At 41.2% G+C, this 7,190-nt stretch overlaps 1 long non-coding RNA gene across 1 annotated transcript; it reads left to right on the top strand.

Annotated features, from left to right (window-relative positions):
- Positions 1-378: 378 nt before the first annotated feature.
- On the top strand, positions 379-6,497 carry LOC145718859 (uncharacterized). Its single transcript, XR_014142055.1, has 4 exons — positions 379-609; positions 1,991-2,112; positions 4,165-4,298; positions 4,850-6,497. It is a non-coding gene; the product is annotated as an uncharacterized LOC145718859 (long non-coding RNA).
- Positions 6,498-7,190: the final 693 nt, after the last annotated feature.

The raw sequence follows: 7,190 nt of genomic DNA, 5'->3' as shown, positions 1-7,190 counted from the left end.
AGTGTTTTTTGTTGCCGGATACCTCATATTTTGGAGTGCCATTATTTTCAGATATTATGTTTGGTTTTTTAGTTATTTCATACAGAGAGTCAGTCTGGTCCCTGTTACTCCATCATATTGATCAGAAGTGAAAGTCTCTAAACTCTTAATTACAAATTAATAGACAAATGTATTCTTGTAAAACGTTGAAACACTGATGACAGTGTCCGTCTCTGATGAGTCACCTAGTATAATCCCAGTCTTCCTCTTCCCGGAAGTTACACCTGCTTGTAGTATGCATCTCCTCAGAAATTTTTCCCCATTTATACAGATACATAAAATATACCCATAGAAACAATGTTATTTTAAAAAAATGTGAGTTTTTTTTTTTCCAGTTTATTTCTACTTAAATTGCCTGTTTCATCTCTGTCCTCCAGGCAGCTAAGAAAGAGCATGCAGCCATCATTCTTTGGAACACTACATCTTGGAAACAGGTGCAGAATTTAGTTTTTCACAGTTTGACTGTCACGCAGATGGCCTTCTCACCTAACGACAAGTTCTTACTAGCTGTTTCCAGAGATCGAACCTGGTCACTGTGGAAAAGGCAGGACACAATCTCACCTGAGTTAGGTAAAACAGCTTCTAATTGGAAGGTTATTAGTGAAATACTTATGTCCATTTTATATACCTTGTGGAGCTACTAGGTGAAGAGGACCAGAAGTGATAACAGGGTGAAGGCCAGAGTCTCACTGTTGTGAAGTCTTTCGAAGTTGTGTTCTGAGGAAGACTCAACTTTCCTTGTAAGATTTAAATGCAGTGATCTTTGAGTTAACTTGCTTGTGATTATATAGTCAGGATGGCATCTCAGTTAAAAGAAACATAAAAATCTAAAAAATACAGATTTTGTGGATTGTTACACAATGCCAACATAAAACTTGAATAGGTGCCATATTCTGAGCTCGGGTTTTATGGGACAGGAATAATGAAGATACAATTAACTTATGAAACTTATTAGGACCATTATCTTTACTGTTTTCTTGCTTAACCCCTGTCACTTTGATAATTAGGAAGGACAGTTTAGGCATCCATCTGTGAATACCGTGACCTCAGGGCGCAGGATACTAACACCCACCTGCATTCTCCTCTGAGCCTGGCATAGATTAAAAACAAAAGAGGGGTGGAACCTTTGTGTTGTTGGAGCATGGCCTGTTTCTATTCCCCCCATTTCTTTGGGTGAAATCTAGAGCGTGTTTAAAATATCTTCATGTTGTTTAATTCTGTTATAATCATTCCATTGGTATAACTTGCATGCAGTTTGATCCTGTGGTATTCCTAATCTCTTAGTTTTCTTGTATTTTAGAGACTGACACATATTAAACAGTACATGTTAGAACAGACTGATTTCTTTTGCAACTACTGATTTCCTAACATGCAACCTTCACTTTTTAAAAAGTTACTGGGATACTAATGATACCTCCATAATCTATTGTATCTTTATGGATTATAGATTAATAGATACATTCCTCTTCCCTCTTCATAAGTAATTTTATTTTTTTAGCTGTAGTCCATATGGGGCTAGAAGTTACCTTACACTTAAATCTTACAAGGGAAAATGGTTTTTTAAGGTTTTCATTCATTTGGGGGTTTTTTCATTATTTAAGAGTACATTAATCTTTTTTCCATGTGTGTAAATCTGGCTACTTCCTGAGTAAAGTTAAATTGCTCAGGCTTCTTTCGTGGGCATAAAGTTGAATTTTTAGTTAAGTGCCTGGAAGATGTTTGTCACCAGTCACTGAAGAGTGACTAGTAACATAAAAGCATTCCCTACTGGAAAAGTACCTGTATGTCCATAGCCTTCTGGTGAGGGCCAGCAACCTAGTCTGTTGCAAAAGTCCACATGTATAAATTGATTGCTAAAGGGTGTGATGTATATGGCACATAAGCATAGATTTCTACCAGATAAAAACAGCTCTGTCTGCCTTGTGAGTAGTGTATATGGTGTTTCTTTCAGACCCAGTTTTCAGCCTCTTCGCCTTCACCAACAAGGTAACTGCTGTGCACAGTAGAATTATTTGGTCTTGTGATTGGAGTCCCGATAGCAAATATTTCTTCACGGGGAGTCGGGACAAAAAGGTAATTTTTTTTTAACTTAGTATTATTTCAAATGTAAAATAATAATACAGGTATGTTTGGATAGAAAACACATAATCCTGACTTTCTGATACAATTAAAAAAATCAATCTATGTATTCTCTTCTGTGTTTTTTCATATGCATGCATAAAAAGGCTTTTCTTGTTAAATTCTATAAATACATTTCTCTGAAATATCAAATATGAAAAGAAAACCTTTCAGATACAGGGTATTTATCAGATGGCCCCAGTGGGAAAGAAAGTAGTGAATGAAATGGTTGAAGACTAACCAACTAGGAGAGCACGACAGGGTGGAGGGGTGTAAAGAGGAAAACAGTTGGCTTCTTTTCTTTTTCATACTTTTATGAATTAAAATTTTTCTCTACAATAGATGATTATTGCCTAGTCATTCAATGGAGGAGGCAGTGTGTGTGTATGTGTGTGTGTGTGTCCCTAGCTTTGAAAAAATCAAAACAAGTTAGCTAGGAATGGGTTCTTGACCACGGCCCTCACCCTGGCCTCCAGTCTCTCCTGTCCTCACACTCTTTAAAATGCCCTTTCCTTTTTCTGCAGTGCCTGCAGACCAGAGGTGGTGAGGCAGTTGAGCATTTGCTTTCCTCTCCCTGCCCTCTCCAGTTGTCATGGTACAAATTCCCTAAGCAGAGGACTAATGTGGACATGTCGCTCAGTGAAACACTGAAATGTCAGCCTCTAAACCCGTTTCTCTGAGACCTTCACTTGCGTCCATTTGCTGGTTCATTTCTTCCCCGGTGCTTCTGGCTTTGCTGTGCTGGCTGCCGAGGAAGCAGGACCGCTCTGCCCTCTGCTGTTGCGCAGTCGCACGTGCCCCAGCTGTGGCTCCTGGGGCTGTGTCAGGCCTGAAACGGACAGAGCGCCACCCACCACACATTGTCAGAAGTGGTCAGAGCCTCCTACTTGGAATCTTGCTTTGATCTGGATTTTGCAGGTGTTGTCCACTGCACTTCCCTCTCTCTTTCTTTGTGGCCAGTCACACCCCCTGGAGGCGTGAGCTTCTGTTAGGGATTTTTGTGTCCCCTTAGTGCCCACGGTTCTTGGTCACGCCACTTCGAAGAATGAAGAGGTAGAGCAGACAGAGTGGTGGTCAGCGAAGCAAAGTTTATTGAGCAAGAGTAGAAAGCTCCCAGAGAGGGAGGGGAACCCGAGTGGGTTGCCCTTGGAGTTTCTAAGTTTAGGGGTTTTTATGAGTTCTGCTTTTGCGGAACTTTTTTAAGCGGTCAGGGTGTGCTGAGTCGTGCCAATCAGGGCTTTGATCATGTATCTGTCTACCTATTAGGTTAATGTCCACATGCTGATGGTCCTTTTTTTGCTGACATCTGGGGGCTTAGGTCTTAACTGCCCCTTGCTCGTGACATTGACAAATGCTTTTGTGGTTAATTGTCTTATTTTAGGATGTTTTGTAGAAGTCATTTCTGCAAAGACTGCAAAACCAGAATGTCAGTGCTATTTTATTTTAGCTGTCCTGACTCCATATTTTCTTGTTGGGTTCCCTGGCCCTGACTGCCTAACTGTCCAACTAACTCCTAACACTTCCAGGGAAGCGTCATTTCTTACGCAGGGTATCATCAAGGTTAAGTGCTCCTGACTGCTCAGTTGTTTCCCTGAGCAGTTGGTATAGAGGAAGAGCCAGGGATTGATTGGTCCCCATGCATTCTGTGGTAACTTCTTGGAGATGTGTACGAGCTTCTTGTGATGATGTGACTGATAGACTCTCCCTGGATTAGAACTGGTTTCCTGAGCGTGCTAGACAATCCCTGGTCTCTGGGCAGGGACAGTCCGTGTTTGGACCAGCACACTTAGGTAACTGAGGTCTCACAGACTTGTGTCTGCTACACCATGGCTTCTCTGTGATGCCTGAAATACTCTGAAATCCTGGAACATCATCTGCAAACATAAGTGAGGTGTTTTTTAAATGCTAGAGTGAATAGTTTGCATTATCTGTGCCATCGATACTCGAATGCATTGCTGGAAGCCCTGCGGAGAGAAAGCTTTACAGACTCTAATCCGTCTCTGTCAGGTGGTTGCGTGGGGTGAGTGCGACTCCAGTGATGACTCCATGGAACACAGCATCGGGCCCTGCTCCTCGGTCCTGGACGTGGGCGGAGCAGTGACAGCCGTTGGCGTCTGCCCGCTGCTCAGCCTTTCCCAACGGTCAGTGTCCGAGTGGGGCTTTGTTTTACATTTTTGTGAACACCTGATTTTTTAATATGTAGCCCTCTCATATTTTCATTTGTGGTTGATCTTAGCTTCTGAGTTGCTATTTTTTTCATAATGCTTAGTTTCTTATAAGAATTGTTAAATTGATAGAACTTGATGATATGCAGAGTGAGAAAATGGGGATTGGGAGTGTGGCTCAAAGGTTCTTGTTTCACCAAATTTGTAACTGTGGTGCTTTCTCGGTAACAAATGTCTGCAGTAGAATGAGGGCCCCTGCAGCCAGGGAAACACTGGCTTGTGCACTTTGCCAGCAACGGACAGAGGAAAAAGTGTGCACCCTTGATGGAGAGGCAGCTCCATGAGAGCGGGGTGGGAGCAGTGCACTCTCTCCTGGGCTGGCACTTTGAACCAGAGCCTTCTGTAAGCCACAGACAGTTGGGAACATGGTAGAACTTGGGAACATGGTAGAACTCGGTTAGAGTGAAGACAGATAACAGAAATTCATGCTAATTAATCACTGTCTTCCCCTCCTCCCTTAAAAACAGATACGTTGTTGCAGTAGGATTAGAGTGTGGAAAGGTTTGTTTATACACCTGGAAAAAGACTGATCAAGTTCCAGAAATAAATGACTGGACCCACTGTGTAGAAACAAGTCAAAGGTATTTTCTTACTATTTTTACTTCTATCAGATTAGATTTTGTTATAATTATACAAATTATAATTGTATTTGTTATAAAGCATCAAGTCTTAATTAATTTTTCAAAAATAAATTGCTCTTTTGTAGATCTTGTTTTAAAGATTTATTTATTTGAGAGAGAGCATGCACGAGCAGGGGGAGGGGGCAGAGGGAAAGGGAGTGGACTCTCCGCTGAGCAGGGGAGCTGGACACGGCTGGATTCCAGGACTCTGAGATTTTTGACCTGAGCCGAAATCAAGAGTTGGCCACTTAACCGACTGAGCCACCCAGGCTCCCAAAGCATTGAGGTTTTTTTGTTGTTGTTTTGTTTTTTAAAGATTTTATTTATTTATTTGACAGAGAGAGACACAGCGAGAGAGGGAACACAAGCAGGGGGAGTGGGAGAGGGAGAAGCAGGCTTGCTGCAGAGCAGGGAGCCCGATATGGGGCTCAATCCCAGAACCCTGGGATCATGACCTGAGCCGAAGGCAGACACTTAACGACTGAGCCACCCAGGCGCCCCAAGCATCAAGGTTTTAGTGGCAGTTTTTTTCCAGTTTTATTGAGAAGTATGCCATATAGGTGACTGTAAGTTTACGGCGTATAGCAGGATTTACATACGTTACGAAATGTTACCACAGTATGTTCAGTTTACATCCATTTAGTCATATACATACAATAAAAAGAAGGGAAAGAAAAAGAGAATAAAGGAAAAAAGTCTCTCTTTGTAATGAGAACTCTTAGGATCTACTCTCTTAACAACTTCCCTGTATATCATCCAGCAGTGTCAGCTGTCGTTGTCATGTCTAGGTTACGTGTCTGGTGCTTGTTTTATATCTGGGAGTTTGTACCTTTTGACCACCTTCCTCTGACTCCCTCTCACCCTGCCTTCTGCACCTGGTAACCATAAATCTGATCTCTTTTCCTATGGGTTTTTGTTTTTAATTTTTAAAGATTCTCTGTGTGAGATCATGTAGTATTTGTCTTTAGTGGCAAATTTATGTCACATTTACACGGAGAGGGACACAAATCTCTATTCGTGGTGCTTACCACTAAGTGGTACTATGGTAGTCTCTTGAGATTGATGTTTGTTACTATATTGCACTTGATTTTTAAAAGTTTGCTTAAACAGATTGCTTGTTTGCATAATATCTTTATAGACAACACATTTGAGATGAAAGTGATGTTCATAGTGATGTCATCTAGAAAGTGACTACAGTAGATTTGTAATAAAATTGGATTAAAAATGTTGGTGATTTTTTGAAACATTATAGATTGTGTTTTGGTAGCCTCATCTTGTCTTTGAACACTTCAGCTCAGATCCCATGGCGGAGCAAACTATCAGGTGCCCCTCAAAGTCACATGCCTGCTTTCACGCACAGTAAGTGCTCCCTGAGCCTCATGCCTCAGGCCTGGGCTCTTGCCTCCAGAGCTGGCTTAGAGCATCTGTAATTTACAACCCTCTCCCCACCCCCACCTGCTTAGATAGCAAGATCTTTTTTTAATCTAATTTTTAACCCAAACTATTCCTTAAAAATGTCCAAATTATCAAAAAATCACTAACTTCATTCTGTTACATTTTTTTTTGATTCTTCAACCTTCATATAGCTGAACTGTTCAAAATAGAATGTCAAATACAATTCCAAATGACAGTATCATGATGAAAGTGATGAGCTTGGTGGAGAGAGACCTGTGAGCACATGTGTTTTACAAGATATTTCATCCAGGGGAGTTTGTCTCCTTATTGGCAAAGTATGTTAGTGCTTACAATAATTGTATTGGTTAAAATTAACCTTTTTCCTGCTGCCCTTTTTGGCTTCTCTCCCACCTCTGATGGTGGGTTTAGCAATTGAAATAGTTCATGCTGTTGCTTACTGAAGAGGGAAGTATTCCAGTGAAAATTCCATATTCCAGGTGTTCGAAATGTTCTCTCTTCCTGGGCTCCCCTCCCTTCTTTTCACCTTCCTTTAACCTTGCCCTGCCCATGGTGCTCACTCTCCTCCGCAGATCCTGAATGTGGGATACTGGCAGGAAGCCCCTTAGAAAGCATGAGAAGGGGACAAGTACAGAATTTGTATTTTTTATGTTAAGATTTTTTTTTTTAGTCATTGTGATGGTGTTAGGTTTGTAAGAACTAATTCCTGACTTAACCACATTGTATTATTTGGATTATTTGGAGTTACCAAATTTCAGGTACCTTTCAAATGAAA

Source organism: Leptonychotes weddellii, unplaced genomic scaffold, assembly GCF_054177405.1.
Source record: "Leptonychotes weddellii isolate Sample4059 unplaced genomic scaffold, ASM5417740v2 HiC_scaffold_2377, whole genome shotgun sequence".
Taxonomy (NCBI): Eukaryota; Metazoa; Chordata; class Mammalia; order Carnivora; family Phocidae; genus Leptonychotes; species Leptonychotes weddellii.
Note: the sequence above shows the minus strand (reverse complement) of the source record. Positions and strands in the feature narration are given on the sequence as shown.